Source organism: Phyllobates terribilis, unplaced genomic scaffold (assembly GCF_046119375.1).
Source record: "Phyllobates terribilis strain yellow unplaced genomic scaffold, ASM4611937v1 Scaffold_2__4_contigs__length_985480577, whole genome shotgun sequence".
NCBI classification, from domain to species: domain Eukaryota; kingdom Metazoa; phylum Chordata; class Amphibia; order Anura; family Dendrobatidae; genus Phyllobates; species Phyllobates terribilis.
The window spans coordinates 742,745,469-742,765,008 of record NW_027362762.1 but is presented as its reverse complement, the minus strand read 5'-3'; positions in this window follow the sequence as shown (position 1 = coordinate 742,765,008).

Sequence of the window (19,540 nt, the reverse complement as noted above, 5' to 3'; positions counted from 1 at the left end):
GAAGTGGAGGACGAACTGATGGAAGACTCATCAGATGAGGGAGACCTTGATCACATTTCTGTTGTGCGAGGTTGGGGGGAGAGGACAGAGGAAGGAAGCATGATTGTTACCTCGCCACCAACACAACAGGGACTTGGTGCTCCTGGATGCGCAACACACATGAGTGCCTTCTTGCTGCACTACCTGCAACATGACCCTCGAATTGTGAGAATTAGAAATAATCCTGACTACTGGGTTGCCACACTGTTAGATCCCCGGTACAAAAGTAAATTTGCAGAAATTATTCCTGCCATAGAAAGGGATGCACGCATGCAGGAGTATCAGCAGAGACTGTTGCAGAATCTTACATGTGCTTTTCCACAAAATACCAGTGGTGCACGTAGTGAATCTCACAGTTCCAACTTGCCAACCGTGGGACCGTCAAGTGTTCAGCACTCAAACCGTAACAGAACCACAGTATCTGCTGGTAACATCAATTTTGCGGAATCATTTCACCACTTTTTTAGCCCATCCTTTGCAAGGCCACAGGAGACAAGAAGTCTGACACATAGTCAACGCCTAGAGACGATGGTACAGGAGTATCTCCAAGTAAACATTGAAGCCACGACTGTGTCACTGGACCCTTGCTCTTTTTGGGCTTCCAATCTGGATAAATGGCCGGAGCTAGCCACTTACGCCTTGGAGATCTTGTCATGCCCCGCAGCCAGCGTTCTGTCTGAACGTGTGTTCAGCGCTGCTGGTGGTGTGCTGACAGATAAGCGCACGCGGCTCTCCACTGATAATGTAGACAGACTCACGTTCATAAAGATGAACAAATCATGGATCCGAAACGACTTTTCTACCCCTGTGTCATCCTGGGGAGAGTAAAAGCTTGATGATTGGTTAAAATCACCCTACCAACCGTTTTAAGCTTTCAAATTACTAATCATGTTTATCTGTATCTTGACTGGAAAATAATTTGGCCTTTGTAGCAGTGTGCAGCACTGATCCTATTAGGCCATCTATAATAAGCTTCACCAGATTTAAAATTAAAAATAATTTTTAGCTGCATCTAGCCCGGAAAATAATTTTGGGGCTCCGAGATGCGCAAGACACATAAGTGCCTTCTTGCTGCACTACCTGCAGCATGACCCTCATATTGTCAGAATTCGAAGTAATCATGACTACTGGGTTGCCACACTCTTAGATCCCCCAAACTTTTCGATCAACCTTTTCATTTTAATAAAGACCAAAAAAATGGTCATTTTTGAAATTATAAGCATTAGCAGGTTGTTAGAAACTGAAATCAAACAGTTTTCAACTCAAAACTTTATTCTAGGTGATGTTACATTTTCTCATAGGACCCCTTGTTCGAAAGGAGCTTCTGAACTCTCTCGTCCATTGAATTTGTCAGGTTTTGGATGGTTTCTGCTTCAATTGTTTTGCATGAGGACAGAATACCCTCCCAGAGCTGTTGCTTAGATGTGAACTGCCTCCCGCCATCATAGACACTCCTTTTAATGATGCTCCAAAGGTTCTGAATGGGGTAGAGGTCAGGGGAGCATGGGGGTCACACCATAAGTTTGTCCCCTTTTATGCCCATATCAGCCAGAGATGCAGATGTTTTATGTGCAGCATGAGATGGTGCATTATCATGCAGAAAAATGATCTTGCTGTGAAATACATGGTTCTTCTTCTTGAACCATGGCAGGAAGTGCTGTTTGAGAAAATCCACATACATTATGGAGTTCATCTTTAGCGCCTTCAGGGATCCTAAAGGGGCCGACAATCTCTCTCCCCATGATTCCAGCCCAAAACATTACTCCACCTCCTCCTTGTTGGCGCTGTAGCCGTGTTTGCGTGGGGTGTCCATCAACCAGCCATCCTCCACTCCATTCATCTGGACCATCGAGCGCTGCACGGCACTCATCCGTGAACAAAACAGTTTTGAAATCAGTCTTCATGTAATGTTTGGCCCACTGGAGCCGTTTCTGCTTGTGTGAAGTGGATAGAGGAGGTCGACAGGATGGCGTATGCACAGCTGCAAACCTCTGAAGGACCCTGCATCTTGTTGTTCGGGGGACGTTGGAGGCACAAGCAGCTTCAAAAACTTGTCTGCTGCTATGACAAGGCTTTTTTGCCGCTGCTCTTTCAACCTGACGTAATTGCCTGTAGGAAAGAGTCCTCAATTTGCCCTTATCAGCACGCACACGTGTGTACTGTGAATCAGCTACATACTTCTTGATTGCCAAGACACTTCATCCTGATCATCGCACAATGTTGATTGTAGTCATGCCTTGACCTAAACACTCCACAATTTGTTGCTTCTCAGCAGCCGACACATCCTTTTTCTTTCCCATTTTGGCAGAAAATGTAGGCTGCTTAATAATGTGAGAGAGCCTTCTTAAGTAGTCTTGCCTTTCATTGGACACACCTGCCAAACTAATTAGCACAGGTGTCTGCAATTGCTTACAGTGATATAAAGAGCCCTGACACACATCACCATCAATGAGTTTAACTGACAAGCAAACAAATTCTTCCCTTATCACTCCTAAACACTTTTTGCATAATAATTTGGAACGCGGTGTACATGTGCTTTTCCACAAAACACCAGTGGTTCACGTAGTGAATCTTACAGTTCTAACTTGCCAACCGTGGTCTGTATGGAATTGTTCAATAAAGGGCCCAAAATTAAGATAACATAGATGGGAGAGGTCTCTATGAATAGGAATTCCTAAGTATTTGATACCCTGTGAGGGCCAGGCAAAGGGAAAGTTGGACTGGATGGAATCCTATATGGATTTAGGGAGGGAGACATCGAGGGCCTCAGACTTCGCTGCATTGATTTTAAAATTTGACCATGTAACAAAGTGATCTATTTCAGCCATAACAGCAGGGATGGATATATGTGATTGAGTGATATATACTAGGACATCATCAGCAAATAGAGAGCACTTGTACTCGGTGCCTCCCACCTCAATCCACCTAATATTGGGGTTATGGCGAATTGATGAGAGCAGGTGCTCCGTCACTAGGATGTATAAGAGAGGGGACAGAGGACATCCCTGCCTTGTCCCATTGGTGATTGTGAAAGGTGATGAAAATGTTCTGACGCACCCCCTGGGCCTTGGGACACCCGGAGCCGGACCCTTTTTGGTGGATGCTGGTGGTTGTAGTCTTCGTGGCGGCGATCCGGTTCCGTGGCTCAGGGCGGTCAAACCAGTGGCGGAACTATTTATGTGGTTTTGATGTTTAAATGTCCGACTACGCCACCCGTGGATTGCGGTCAGAGTGAACCGCCGCTACAGGGCAGACCGCTAAGGCTGGTGTTGTGGGTGCAGCAGAGCGTAGCATAACTCCCCACGGGAGGAGTATAGCCTCAGGGCAGTGTATGCGGAGGATGGGGGTGATGGTGCAGGGTAGCAGCAGTAATGACACGGAGTCAGTGATGCAGTTCAGGGCCTTTACTCACAGTTCTTATTATCCAGACCACGTCTGCAGGTAACGGCTGCCCACGTCGTACTGTGCTCACCAGGTGAGGGGCTCAGACAACTCCCAGATAACTTTGGAGCGCTTCACAGGACCCCCTTTGTGTGTCCTTTGTCTGGCCTTTCTTACCAACACTTCTGTCCGGCTGCCTCGGGCCTCCTCTTGGTAAACTTGGTGCCAGTTTCCCTGACCCTATGTGGTGCCTTCCTAGCGGGTGGAGCAAGGGGCTGCGCCACATAAAATGTCAGAGCCGCCGGTTTCTAGCTGAGGGTCGTTTCCTGCCTCCACTAGTTCGGGGACCGGTCTCCCCCTTTGGCCTGACCCCTCCACGCAGGTGGATTCGGGCGTGCGGTGGCGACTCGCCCGTCCGCACCCCTGGGATCCCTTCATTCCTCGTTCCTGGAGCCTTCTCCGCTCCTCTTCCTTCCTTCTCCCTCTTGCAGGCCTGGGCCTCTGTTACTAGGCCCGCCTCCGGAGCAGAGCTCATGCAGAGCCCCTGCTCCCTGCCACTTCTGCTCAGACTTCTCTGCACTGAACTAAGATGGTGCCCACCTTTTATACTCCCTTCTCAATGCACCCAGGAACTGCTTCCTCCCTGCTCCTGCACTGCAGGGTTCCCCTTCCTCAGTGTTCCCTCCCCCCACTCCAGCCAGGGACAGGGACTGTCGTGCCCATCTCAGGGGCATATTGGTCGCCCTGCCCCACGGCAATGTGGTGTAATGCATGCAGGTGTCGGGTCCTGATCCACACTCCATCCTTATCTGAGAGTGAGATATCACACCTCTGGGTGAGGTGCAATACGTCTGTAGCAACCGAGCCCTCGGTGCTACAGTTCCATTTATCTTCAGCCTAGGTGACGTATTGTGATACAGGGCCGTGATTTTGGCTATAAAAGGGTCCCCTAGACCCCTACCCCAAGCTTTTTAAGAGAATCATATATGGCGTGCCAGGAGACTCTATGGAATGCTTTCTCAGCATCCAACGAGAGTATCTACTTACAAATTTTTAACTGCATCTAGCCCAGGAAATACTTTGTGCCTAGTAGCAATGTCTGCTAGTCAGCGGATTATCCCGGCTGTTAAGCAAGCTACACCACCTGTAGTTTGGACACTTAATTTTTTCAAAGGAAATGCTTCGGGACCACGGGATACTCAGTGAAGAGCATCAGGAGGCACCCCAAGGCATAGGGGCTGGGACTGGCACTAGGATGCCTTGCGGTGGACAGCCGAGCTCGATCCTTATAAAAGCTTTTTAACTGCAGCAGCTTTAGTGGACGCTACTGGAGCTGGAATTACGCGGCTGCTGGCATGAGACTTGCCCTCCAATAGATCCTTGTAAATGGATTTAAAGTGTATTCATTCAAATTAGAGGGACAATTTAAATTAAAAAGCTTAGAGCTGCCTCCACCACAGGGGGGATCTCTCGACCCACCAGCGGACAGGCACCAGTATTGGGAGAGGGGGGCTGGCCGTCAGGGTTCACCGCGGCTCTGGCACAAACCCGGCGACACGGAGGTGGCACGGGCAGGAGCGGACTGGCCGTCTCGGCTTCTCACTTTTTGGATTTTAGAAGGGCATGACATGCCTATATCTGTGTCTCCCCCTCCTTTTACTCCTCCACCTCTTTTCTTTTCGCATGACTATATGTACTTGTCACTTTTCCATGTGTTAGTTGTGTCTTCTGAGCAGTTTGTCAGCTTTTGGACACCTTTGAAGGTGTTTTCTATGTGTTTCTATGTGTTTTTGTTTGCCTGCCATTGGTTTTAACGGTGTTCGAAGGTGTTCGACGAACAGTTCGACGAACAGTTCGGCGAACACACGGGTGTTCGACGAACCGAACCGAACTCGAACACTACGGGGGTGGCTCAACACTAGTCAGGAGCACTTGGTATGGTCCGTCATACAATGGGTCTAGTCCGTGTTTCCGAATATGTTTCTTCACATACACATAATCTCCAGGCCTGAGGGTATGACAATCTTCTGCATCAGCTGGATCTGGAATAGAAGAGGATACTAATGCATGGGTGTTAGTTAGTGCTTTGGCAAGCTGAATCACATATTGCACAACATGATCTGTTTCTTCTGACAATTGTTGTGGGGTAAATCGAGCTATAGCTGGTTGTGACCCAAAGAGTATCTCCTAGGGTGACAGTTTGTGTTTCCCTATGGGTGTGGTGCGTATGTGATATAGTGCAATTCGAAGGAGCTCAGGCCACTGGGCCGTAGTCTCCTGCATCATTTTGGTCAGCAGCCTTTTCAGTGTGCCATTCAATCTCTCCACCTTGCCGCTTGACTGTGGATGATAAGGAGTATGCAGCGCCACTGTTGATCCGATCATGGTAAGTATTTCTTGATACACGCATGAGGAAAAAGCTGGTCCTTGATCACTTTCGATAACTTCCGGGACTCCATACCGGCAAACAACTTCAGAGATCAGCTTCTTGGCAGTAGTCTTGGCAGTCATATTTGGAACGGCGAATGCTTCTGGCCAACTGGAAAACATATCCACTACCACTAAGCAGTATTCATATCATCCTGCTTTAGGGAGAGTGATGTGATCAACTTGCAATCGTTGGAAAGGATACTCTGGTTTGGCAAGGTGTTTTGTCGGTACATTCTGTAATCTGCCTGGGTTGCAGGTTTGGCATATTGTGCAACCTTTGTTCTGTGCACTCAACACGGTGGAAATTCCTGGAGCCCAATAGAGTTTCTGTACCAGTATCAAAGCTTGATTCTTCCCTCGATGTACCGGTCCATGGGCCCAGGCTGCAATGGCTGGATACAGGAGTCGAGGTAAGCAATACAGTTGTTCCTTCTTCCATAGCCCATCCACCAACTTAGCACCTGCCTCCTTCCATTACTGGCGTTCTTCTTTACTTCTTTAGAGACTTTTTGCTGCGTGGAGCGTAACTTTATGATTGGAGGGACCGGTTGATGCTCTTCTACAGGTTGATCCTGAGTTGGTACGGAATTTAGCTGTTTGGCCTGTTGCCGTGTGACAGCCATGGACATGGATGTCGGAAGAAGAGCTGCTCGCTTGGCATGGAGATCAGCAAGTGCATTAACTTTTGCTTCAGGGGCATTTGGTCGGGTATGAGCTTTTACCTTTATGACAGCCAACTGTCTTGGTAGTTGCACCACTTCCATCAACTGTCTTACACTTTCAGCATTTTTCACTGGTGAGCCTGCAGTCGTGACAAAGCCTCTCCTTGCCCAGATTTCCCCAAAATCATGTGCAATCCCGAATGCGTATCTCGAATCGGTAAATATATTCACACTTCTTCCTTTGGCCTGTGGACAAGCAGCAATCAGAGCTTTGAGCTCGGCTTCCTGTGCTGACATACTGGGAGGTAAGGCTGCAGCCTCTACCAATGTGTCTTCAGTTGTGACAGCATATCCAGTATGAAACCTGCCAGAGGTGTCAGCATATCTGGATCCATCCGTATATAACGTAAGTTCTGGGTCGTCCAAGGGTACTTCCCTCTCTAAAACAAGTGGAGTTGACTCCGCAGTAATTTGTTCCAGACAATCATGCGGCGGAGCCTCTTTCCCCTCTCCTTCAGGTGCTGGTAGCAGAGTAGCCGGGTTGATGGTGGTGCACCGATGTAATCTCACATTTTCTGGCAGCATCAATGAACACTGCAGCTGCAGGTATCTCTGTGTGGACAGATGTTTAGGTTGCTGTAAAGTCAGAACAGCCGCAATATCGTGCGGAGCATAAATGTGAGTCTCATGTCCAAGGATGATGTCTGCCATTTTTTCAAGTAACTGCTGTGTGGCGTGAACTGCTTGTAGACAGCTGGGAGAGGATCTGGCTACCGGGTACAGATGTGCTGAGTAATACCCGACTGGGTGCTGCTTTGTACAGTGTCTCTGTGTGAGTACTCCGGCTGCATGTCCTCCCGTCTCAGAGACATACAAATGGAAAGGTTGAGCATAGTCCGGATTCCCAAGGGCAGGGGCTGTCATTATCCTTGACTTTAGTTGTTCAAAGGCTTGTTGCAACAGTTCTTGGTGCTCCTTGTTGTTTATATCAGCCAGAGTGTCGTCTTTTAATGCATCATATAGGGTCTGCATCAGACGTGAGGCGTCTGGGATTCATTGTCTACAATATGTACATAGTCCGAGGAACTGTTGCAGCTCTATGGGATCTTTTGGGAATGGTAGTGCATAAATGGCCATCTTCCTTTCTTCTGTGAGATGTCTGGCACCCTGAGTAAGGCAGTGGCCTAAGAAGACCACTTGACCGAGGCAAAACTGAAGCTTCGAGGCGGAGACTCGACAATTTTGCTAGATGCTTGAGGAGGCTAACACTGGCCCTGATGGACACTTGCTCCGTGGGGGCACACAAAAGAAGGTCATCCACGTATTGTAATAGTACTACCTCAGAGTTATCCAGCTGGGGGACAATTTCTCGTGACAAGTCCCGTGGGCCGGGCATCCTACTTCTGGATACGGGGGCTTGTGTGGTGCACTGACCAGCAGGAGGGGTGTGACAGTCCCTTTGGAAGTGTCCTGCTCGGCCACACCTCCAATACTGAGAATGGGAATTTACTACTGGTCTTCTTTCGGGATACATTACTTGCTGATCAGGTACCGCCATGGGGTAATAGTGGGGCTGTAAGGGGAAAGGAGGATACCAGGGGGGAAAGGGGGGATACTGTGCTATGGGTACTGCCATTGCAGCAGGTTTGGATTTAGACTTAACCGCAGAAGTGTTCCGGGCGACACTTTTCTGGAAGCTTTTTGCTACTTTTAGTGCATCTCCTGGGGTAGCTGACTTAACATCTGATCGTACAGCCAATATCGCGTCCCTGATTTCAGCCTGTAACCCCTGGATAAAGGCGGATACTAACAGCTGGCAATGAGTTTTAGTGTGCAAGGAAAACCCAAGGTCCTTATAGACCTGCATAAGGCGCCCATAAAACTTCTCAGCCGACTCTCCCTTCTCTTGAGTGACATCTGTGAGGGTAGTGGATTGTTCAGTCAACTTATCCCGAGCCCATATTTTAAGGGCATTACAAAAATCAATCCCACTCTCATGCGTATTGGAGTCTAATGCTCTGTTATATGGGATAGCAGTCTCTATCATGGGATAATATCCTTCACCGGCTTTTACACGGAGCAGGTGTAAAAGATCTTGCCTTGTTGTTGAATATATCTCCCTATTTGCAGCCATGGCTCTGTAAAAAGCCATGGGGGAATGTTCGGGATCCGGGAGACGGTTACACAGAGTATCCGTCTGTGTTGGGGTAAATGGGGTGTATTTGGGTGATCTGGTATTTGTATTCTGGTCCGCCGCCTCCTCCACAGGGGGAGGCGGAGGTGGAGGGAAATCAGCATGAGTACTGATTGTGGGGAGATCTTGAAGGTAGGGGAACACTGGAGGAGACCAGATATCGGGTTTGATTGTGGGTGGTTTGATTAATTGAGCGGCATAATCAACAAGATCCCCATCGATGGCCAAGAGTCTTATCTCTCTTAATTTAGTTGGATGCATGGCAATATACTGCTTTATAGCCCCGACTATTATTTTGGCCGCATCCTCTTTTGGGTATCCAAAGATACCAGTGTAAATGAATAACAGGTCTAGGGTTGGGGCCGCATGAAGCTGTGATGCGTATGCCAGGGTGTTTTGGATTGTTTCTTTAAGCAGGTGTTGTGACTAGAGATGAGCGTTGTTCTACTCGAACTGTTCGCCAATCTCGAATTCGAGCTGTTTTGGGCGGTGTTCGAGCCGTTCGGCGAACACGAACAATTTGAGAAAAATTCGGCTGTTCGAGGTTATGTTCGATAACTGTTCGTGCACCAAAATCATAACTGGATTTTTTCTCAGTAATGATGAAAATTAATGTTAATACGCAGTTTGAGTGTACAGCGGGGTGGGGGGAGGGGCAGGGGATGGATCTCTGCAGGAACAATGAAGATCTCCATTTTTTTTTCTCTTTCCCGCATTTACAGTGGGGAGGTGCAATCTGTCAGCCTATCAGCAGCGCACACACGGAGCGAAGTGCTTTTTTTCACACAAGCAAGGGCATGTGTCATTGGCAGTGTATGTCACATGTCCTTGCCCTATAAGACCAAGCCATTTTCCCCGTCGCCACCATTTTCTCACTGCTGCAGCTGCGTGTTAGACGGCACCGCTGTTGCTGTGTGCGCTATACCTTGTTAATTTCAAGCCAATTTTCGCACAAATATACAGATAGCTTGGGAGTAGGGAATAGTTGTGATTGCAGTCCTTTTAAGGACTAGGTTACAGCATTTCCTACGACTTTTATCAGGCAGGTCTGTGCTCTTAAATAGATAGGTTGTGGGAGTAAAGACTAATTGTAATTGGAGTCCTTTTCAGGACTAGGTTACAACAGTTCCTATCAGTTTTTGCCAGGCAGGTCTGTGCCAGTGCTGTGCAAGTTTTTTTCACAGCATTTGGCTGAATCTAGCAAAGCTAATCCTTTTTGGCCTATTGCAGAGTGTGTTAGTCAGTGGAGTAGCCTATCTGTGTTGCAAGATATACCACCTGTGTATAGAATACCAATTTTTTTACTGCACCTAGTGAAGTAAAATCTTTTGGGCATAGCATCATTCTATTAGTCCATCTATACTGACCTCCATCAGGTTGCAAACTGAATCTAATTTTTTTCTACATCTAGCTCTGAAAAAATATTTGGCCTTCTAGCAGTGTGTGGGACTTGTTCTATTAGTCCACCTATACTGACCTCCATCAGGTTGCAAACTGAATATATTTTTTTCTGCATCTACCTCTGAAAAAATATTGGGCTTCTAGCTGTGTGTGGGACTTGTTGTATTAGTCCATCTATACTGACCTCCATCAGGTTGCAAACTGAATATATTTTTTTCTGCATCTACCTCTGAAAAAATATTGGGCTTCTAGCTGTGTGTGGGTCTTGTTCTATTAATCCATCTATACAGACCTCCATCAGGTTGCAAACTGAATATAATTTTTTTCTGCATCTAGCTCTGAAAAAATATTTGGCCTTCTAGTAGTGTGTGGGACTTTCTCTGTTAGTCCATCTATACTGACCTCCATCAGGTTGCAAACTGATTATATTTTTTTCTGCATCTACCTCTGAAAAAATATTGGGCTTCTAGCTGTGTGTGGGTCTTGTTCTATTAATCCATCTATACTGACCTCCATCAGGTTGCAAACTGAATATAATTTTTTTCTGCATCTAGCTCTGAAAAAATATTTGGCCTTCTAGTAGTGTGTCGGACTTTCTCTATTAGTCCATCTATACTGACCTCCATCAGGTTGCAAATTAAAAATAATTTTTATCTGCATCTACAGTACCTCTGAAAAAATATTTGGGCTTCTAGCTGTGTGTGGGACTTGTTGTATTAGTCCATCTATACTGACCTCCATCAGGTTGCAAACTGAATATATTTTTTTCTGCACCTACCTCTGAAAAAATATTGGGCTTCTAGCTGTGTGTGGGACTTGTTGTATTAGTCCATCTATACTGACCTCCATCAGGTTGCAAACTGAATATATTTTTTCTGCATCTACCTCTGAAAAAATATTGGGCTTCTAGCTGTGTGTGGGTCTTGTTCTATTAATCCATCTATACAGACCTCCATCAGGTTGCAAACTGAATATAATTTTTTTCTGCATCTAGCTCTGAAAAAATATTTGGCCTTCTAGCAGTGTGTGGGACTTGTTCTATTAGTCCACCTATACTGACCTCCATCAGGTTGCAAATTCAAAATAATTTTTTGTATGCATCTAGCTCTGAAAAAATATTTGGCCTTCTAGCAGTGTGTGGGACTTTCTCTGTTAGTCCATCTATACTGACCTCCATCAGGTTGCAAACTGAATCTAATTTTTTTCTGCATCTAGCTCTGAAAAAATATTTGGCCTTCTAGCAGTGTGTCGGACTTTCTCTATTAGTCCATCTATACTGACCTCCATCAGGTTGCAAATTAAAAATAATTTTTATCTGCATCTACAGTACCTCTGAAAAAATATTTGGGCTTCTAGCTGTGTGTGGGACTTGTTGTATTAGTCCATCTATACTGACCTCCATCAGGTTGCAAACTGAATATATTTTTTTCTGCATCTACCTCTGAAAAAATATTGGGCTTCTAGCTGTGTGTGGGTCTTGTTCTATTAATCCATCTATACAGACCTCCATCAGGTTGCAAACTGAATATAATTTTTTTCTGCATCTAGCTCTGAAAAAATATTTGGCCTTCTAGCAGTGTGTGGGACTTGTTCTATTAGTCCACCTATACTGACCTCCATCAGGTTGCAAATTCAAAATAATTTTTTGTATGCATCTAGCTCTGAAAAAATATTTGGCCTTCTAGCAGTGTGTGGGACTTTCTCTGTTAGTCCATCTATACTGACCTCCATCAGGTTGCAAACTGAATCTAATTTTTTTCTGCATCTAGCTCTGAAAAAATATTTGGCCTTCTAGCAGTGTGTCGGACTTTCTCTATTAGTCTATCTATACTGACCTCCATCAGGTTGCAAATTAAAAATAATTTTTATCTGCATCTACAGTACCTCTGAAAAAATATTTGGGCTTCTAGCTGTGTGTGGGACTTGTTGTATTAGTCCATCTATACTGACCTCCATCAGGTTGCAAACTGAATATATTTTTTTCTGCATCTACCTCTGAAAAAATATTGGGCTTCTAGCTGTGTGTGGGTCTTGTTTTATTAATCCATCTATACAGACCTCCATCAGGTTGCAAACTGAATATAATTTTTTTCTGCATCTACCTCTGAAAAAATATTGGGCTTCTAGCTGTGTGTGGGACTTGTTGTATTAGTCCATCTATACTGACCTCCATCAGGTTGCAAACTGAATATATTTTTTTCTGCATCTACCTCTGAAAAAATATTGGGCTTCTAGCTGTGTGTGGGACTTGTTCTATTAATCCATCTATACAGACCTCCATCAGGTTGCAAACTGAATATATTTTTTTCTGCATCTACCTCTGAAAAAATATTGGGCTTCTAGCTGTGTGTGGGACTTGTTGTATTAGTCCATCTATACTGACCTCCATCAGGTTTCTGCATCTAACCCAGCCAATAGTTTTGGCCTAATACCACAGTTTGGCCACTCAGCTCTGCTCGGTTACCATCCATTGTTTTTTTGTGCAAACAACTCCAGAGTTGTGAATTAGTTAACCACCAAAATGAGTGGAAAAAGGCCTGCTGCTGGTGGAAAGGGGAATAGGCGTGTTGGGAAGGGGAAAAAAGGTTGTGTCCGTGGGGTAGGTGTTAAAGCAACAGTAACATCTGCAGAAGAAAGACCATCTTCCAGCCAAACTAAAATGTCTACTTCTTTTAGCGGACAATGTGATAAGATCCCTTTCTTACGGCCACGCCAATCGCTACAAATTCCAGATGAGGCACAAAAACAGCAGGTGCTTCAACGGATATCAAGTGCTCCTTTAAGTGGGCTCTCCTCCACATCAACTTCAACATCACAAATACTCCAGTCCTCAAAGGTGTCACCCAAATCGCACTTGCTTCCTCACAGCTCCCAAATCTCCAGCTGCCCGTCTGAGTATGAGGTAGAACAGATGGTTGAGTCTGCAGAGCTGTTTACTCATACTATAGCCTGGGAATCAGAGGTCGACTCCAGCGCTTCTGTGAATCCAGACGAGGAAATGATCTGCACTGATGCCCAGAATCTTTATGAGTCGGATCCAGGACCAGACACATAAGGTTCTGACCATAATGTAGACCCTCATTCCCAAACTGTAACTCCTGTTGGTGGAGACAATGAGGAAGACGATGATAAGACTCAAATACCTGATTGGAGCGACAACTTTAGTTTTTTGTCAGGGCAGGAACAGGTTGGCTCTGAGGACGACGGGTGTGATAACACACAGGGTGATGATGATGAGGTTGGAGATCCCACTTACTGTCAACCCACAGTCAGCCAAGAGATGAGGTCAGCAGAGGAGGTGGAGGAAGATGCTAGTGACGACGAGGTCAGGTTGCGCCTTCCTGGACAGAGACGTAGTACTGGAAGCACGTCAACAACTGCATCCTCAAACACAACTCTGCCTCTCACCACAAGTCGTGGTGGCTCTTCAGGTCGCATGGGTGCTAAGCCTTGCATAGCCTGGGCATTTTTTCAGATCGATAAAGATGACCCAACTCGTGTTATCTGTAACATTTGTCAGCAAAAGCTAAGTAGAGGCCAAAAAATACATAGTTTGAGTACTTCATGCATGAACCGGCACATGGACATGAAGCATAAGTTGCAGTGGGAAGCTCAGTGTGCTACAATGCGGCCTAGCCGGCCGGGCCAACCACCGTCTGCCATATCTTGTGCATCCGCGGCCTCTTCATCCTCTGTGACTGGGGGGACAGCAGTCACACCTGTTTTGGGGCGCAGACCTGCCACCTCTTTACCCGCAACAGCCAGCGTGATTGGCAGGTCATCATTTTCTTTGGAGGTGGTAACACCAGCTGGTGTTGAGCGCTGTCCGACATCGATAGCACCACCTTTGGATCAAGGCAACCTAACATGTCTGCCTGAATCTTCCTCACAGACCGGCAGTTTGCCGGGGACACCCTTATCAACCCCGTCTAAGCACAATAGCCAGCCCTCGGTCCCTCAGATGTGGACAAGTAAAAGACCATTTCCTCCTAGCCATGAGAAAGCTAAGAGGTTGAATTTCACCATCTGCAAGCTCTTGGCTACAGAAATGCTGCCTTTCCGCCTGGTGGACACAGAGGATTTTCGAGACCTTATGTCCGTCGCAGTGCCCCAGTACCAGATGCCCAGTCGGCACTACTTCTCAAAGAAAGGTGTGCCTGCGCTCCACCAGCATGTCGCACACAACATCACCGCTTCTTTGAGAAACTCTGTGTGTGACAGGGTGCATTTCACCACAGACACTTGGACGAGTAGGCATGAACAGGGGCGTTACATGTCGCTGACTGGGCACTGGGTAACTATGGTGACAGCAGGACAAGGGGCTGCTGTCCAAGTCTTGCCGTCCCCACGAGTTGTTCGTCAATCCTCTTTATGTCAAAGTTCTTCCACTGCTTCTGCCTCCTCAACCTCGTCTCGGTCTTCCACCTGCACCCAAAGCCTGTCTGGTCATGCCACAAGCTTTCTAACTGCGCAGAAGGGATGCTGCACACCTCCTTACTATGCTGGCAGTAGGACTCAACGTCTTCAGGCGGTTTTTACTTTGAAATGTCTGGGAAATGTGAGTCACACAGCTGAGGAGTTGTGGTCAGCTCTGGAGAACCAATTTCATGAATGGCTGTCTCCACTGGACCTGAAACCAGGGAAGGCCGTGTGCGACAATGCTGCAAACCTGGGTGCGGCCCTTCGCCCGGGCAATGTCACACACGTGCCTTGTATGGCTCACGTGTTGAACCTGGTTGTCCATCAATTTTTAGCCCACTATCCCAGACTAGATGGTCTTCTGCAGAGGGCACGGTCGCTGTGTGCTCACTTCCGCCGTTCGCATCCCGCAGCTCAGCGACTTACATCTCTACAGAAGTCGTTGGGCCTGCCACTTCACCGGCTAAAATGCGATGTGCCTACCCAGTGGAATTCAACTCTGCACATGTTGCAGCGACTGTGGCAGCACCGACAAGCCCTGGTGCAATATGTTCTGACGTATAGCCTGGGCCAACGAGATCCAGAGGTGGGGCAAATCACGCTGGAGGAGTGGTCTCAGATCAGGGACCTATGCACCCTTCTGCACAGTTTTGAAATGGCGACGAAGATGTTTAGTGCTGATGATGCCATTATCAGCATGACTATTCCGGTGATTTACATGCTGGAGCACATGTTAAACAGAATTCGGAGTCAGGTGGTGGCACAAGAGGAGGTGGAGGAAGTAGAGGAGGAGGAGTTGTATGCGGAAGGGCTAACATCTGCAAGGTCCAGACGGTCGGCAGCACCAAGGCGGCAGGCATGTGAGGGAGGGGGAGATGGTTTTACCAGGGCGCATGGTAGCAGCCAAACTAGTGAGGAAGGTGCAGGAGCCCAGGAAGAAGTGGAGGACGAACTGATGGAAGACTCATCAGATAAGGGAGACCTTGATCACATTTCTGTTGTGCGACGTTGGGGGGAGAGGACAGAGGAAGGAAGCATGATTGTTACCTCGCCACCAACACAACAGGGACTTGGTGCTCCTGGATGCGCAACACACATGAGTGCCTTCTTGCTGCACTACCTGCAACATGACCCTCGAATTGTGAGAATTAGAAATAATCCTGACTACTGGGTTGCCACACTGTTAGATCCCCGGTACAAAAGTAAATTTGCCGAAATTATTCCTGCCATAGAAAGGGATGCACGCATGCAGGAGTATCAGCAGAGACTGTTGCAGAATCTTACATGTGCTTTTCCACAAAATACCAGTGGTGCACGTAGTGAATCTCACAGTTCCAACTTGCCAACCGTGGGACCGTCAAGTGTTCAGCACTCAAACCGTAACAGAACCACAGTATCTGCTGGTAACATCAATTTTGCGGAATCATTTCACCACTTTTTTAGCCCATCCTTTGCAAGGCCACAGGAGACAAGAAGTCTGACACATAGTCAACGCCTAGAGACGATGGTACAGGAGTATCTCCAAGTAAACATTGAAGCCATGACTGTGTCACTGGACCCTTGCTCTTTTTGGGCTTCCAATCTAGATAAATGGCCGGAGCTAGCCACTTACGCCTTGGAGATCTTGTCATGCCCCGCAGCCAGCGTTCTGTCTGAACGTGTGTTCAGCGCTGCTGGTGGTGTGCTGACAGATAAGCGCACGCGGCTCTCCACTGATAATGTAGACAGACTCACGTTCATAAAGATGAACAAATCATGGATCCGAAACGACTTTTCTACCCCTGTGTCATCCTGGGGAGAGTAAAAGATGGATGATTGGTTAAAATCACCCTACCAACCGTTTTAAGCTTTCAAATTACTAATCATGTTTATCTGTATCTTGGCTGGAAAATAATTTGGGCTTTGTAGCAGTGTGCAGCACTGATTCTATTAGGCCATCTATAATAAGCTCCACCAGATTTAAAAGTACTAATCATGTTTATCTGTATCTTGGCTGGAAAATAATTTGGGCTTTGTAGCAGTGTGCAGCACTGATCCTATTAGGCCATCTATACTAAGCTCCACCAGATTTAAAATTAATAATAATTTTTAGCTGCATCTAGCCCGGAAAATAATTTTGGGGCTCCGAGATGCGCAAGACACATAAGTGCCTTCTTGCTGCACTACCTGCAACATGACCCTCATATTGTCAGAATTCGAAGTAATCATGACTACTGGGTTGCCACACTCTTAGATCCGCCAAACTTTTCGATCAACCTTTTCATTTTAATAAAAACCAAAAAAATGGTCATTTTTGAAATTATAAGCATTAGCAGGTTATTAGAAACTGAAATCAAACAGTTTTCAACTCAAAACTTTATTCTAGGTGATGTTACATTTTCACATAGGACCCCTTGTTCGAAAGGAGCTTCTGAACTCTCTTGTCCATTGAATTTGTCAGGTTTTGGATGGTTTCTGCTTCAATTGTTTTGCATGAGGACAGAATACCCTCCCAGAGCTGTTGCTTAGATGTGAACTGCCTCCCGCCATCATAGACACTCCTTTTGATGATGCTCCAGAGGTTCTGAATGGGGTAGAGGTCAGGGGAGCATGGGGGTCACACCATAAGTTTGTCCCCTTTTATGCCCATATCAGCCAGAGATGCAGATGTTTTATGTGCAGCATGAGATGGTGCATTATCATGCAAAAAAATGATCTTGCTGTGAAATACACGGTTCTTCTTCTTGAACCATGGCAGGAAGTGCTGTTTGAGAAAATCCACATACATTATGGAGTTCATCTTTAGCGCCTTCAGGGATCCTAAAGGGGCCGACAATCTCTCTCCCCATGATTCCAGCCCAAAACATTACTCCACCTCCTCCTTGTTGGCGCTGTAGCCGTGTTTGCGTGGGGTGTCCATCAACCAGCCATCCTCCACTAAATCCATCTGGACCATCGAGCGCTGCACGGCACTCATCCGTGAACAAAACAGTTTTGAAATCAGTCTTCATGTAATGTTTGGCCCACTGGAGCCGTATCTGCTTGTGTGAAGTGGATAGAGGAGGTCGACACGATGGCGTATGCACAGCTGCAAACCTCTGAAGGACCCTGCATCTTGTTGTTCGGGGGACGTTGGAGGCACCAGCAGCTTCAAAAACTTGTCTGCTGCTATGACAAGGCTTTTTTGCCGCTGCTCTTTTAACCTGACGTAATTGCTTGTAGGAAAGAGTCCTCAATTTGCCCTTATCAGCACGCACACGTGTGTACTGTGAATCAGCTACATACTTCTTGATTGCCAAGACACTTCATCCTGATCATCGTACAATGTTGATTGTAGTCATGCCTTGACCTAAACACTCCACAATTTGTTGCTTCTCAGCAGCCGACACATCCTTTTTCTTTCCCATTTTGGCAGAAAATGTAGGCTGCTTAATAATGTGAGACAGCCTTCTTAAGTAGTCTTGCCTTTCATTGGACACACCTGCCAAACTAATTAGCACAGGTGTCTGCAATTGCTTACAGTGATATAAAGAGCACTGACACACATCACCATCAATGAGTTTAACTGACAAACAAACAAATTCTTCCCTTATCACTCCTAAACACTTTTTGCATAATAATTTGGAACACAGTGTACATGTGCTTTTCCACAAAACACCAGTGGTTCACGTAGTGAATCTTACAGTTCTAACTTGCCAACCGTGGTCTGTATGGAGTTGTTCAATAAAGGGCCCAAAATTAAGATAACATAGATGGGAGAGGTCTCTATGAATAGGAATTCCTAAGTATTTGATACCCTGTGAGGGCCAGGCAAAGGGAAAGTTGGACTGGATGGATTCCTATATGGATTTGGGGAGGGAGACATCGAGGGCCTCAGACTTCGCTGCATTGATTTTAAAATTTGACCATGTAACAAAGTGATCTATTTCAGCTATAACAGCATGGATGGATATATGTGATTAAGTGATATATACTAGGACATCATCAGCAAATAGAGAGCACTTGTACTCGGTGCCTCCCACCTCAATCCACCTAATATTGGGGTTATGGCGAATTGATGAGAGCAGGTGCTCCGTCACTAGGATGTATAAGAGAGGGGACAGAGAACATCCCTGCCTTGTCCCATTGGTGATTGTGAAAGGTGATGAAAATGTTCTGACGCGCCCCCTGGGCCTTGGGACACCCGGAGCCGGACCCTTTTTGGTGGATGCTGGTGGTTGTAGTCTCCGTGGCGGCGACCCGTTTCCGTGGCTCAGGGCGGTCAAACCAGTGGCGGAACTATTTATGTGGTTTTGATGTTTAAATGTCCAACTACGCCACCCGTGGATTGCGGTCAGAGTGAACCGCCGCTCCAGGGCAGACCGCTGAGGCTGGTGTTGTGGGTGCAGCAGAGCGTAGCATAACTCCCCACGGGAGGTGTATAGCCTCAGGGCAGTGTATGCGGAGGATGGGGGTGATGGTGCTGGGCAGCAGCAGTAACGACACGGAGTCAGTGATGCAGTCCAGGGCCTTTACTCACAGTTCTTATTATCCAGACCACGTCTGCAGGTAACGGCTGCCCACGTCGTACTGTGCTCACCAGGTGAGGGGCTCAGACAACTCCCAGATAACTTTGGAGCGCTTCACAGGACCCCCTTTGTGTGTCCTTTGTCTGGCCTTTCTTACCAACCCTTCTGTCCGGCTGCCTCGGGCCTCCTCTTGGTAAACTTGGCGCCAGTTTCCCTGACCCTATGTGGTGCCTTCCTAGCGGGTGTAGCGAGGGGCTGCGCCACATAAAATGTCAGAGCCTCCGGTTTCTAGCTGAGGGTCGTTTCCTGCCTCCACTAGTTTCGGGGACCGGTCTCCCCCTTTGGCCTGACCCCTCCACGCAGGTGGATTCGGGCGTGCGGTGGCGACTCGCCCGTCCACACCCCTGGGATCCCTTCATTCCTCGTTCCTGGAGCCTTCTCTGCTCCTCTTCCTTCCTTCTCCCTCTTCCAGGCCTGGGCCTCTGTTACTAGGCCCGCCTCCAGAGCAGAGCTCATGCAGAGCCCCT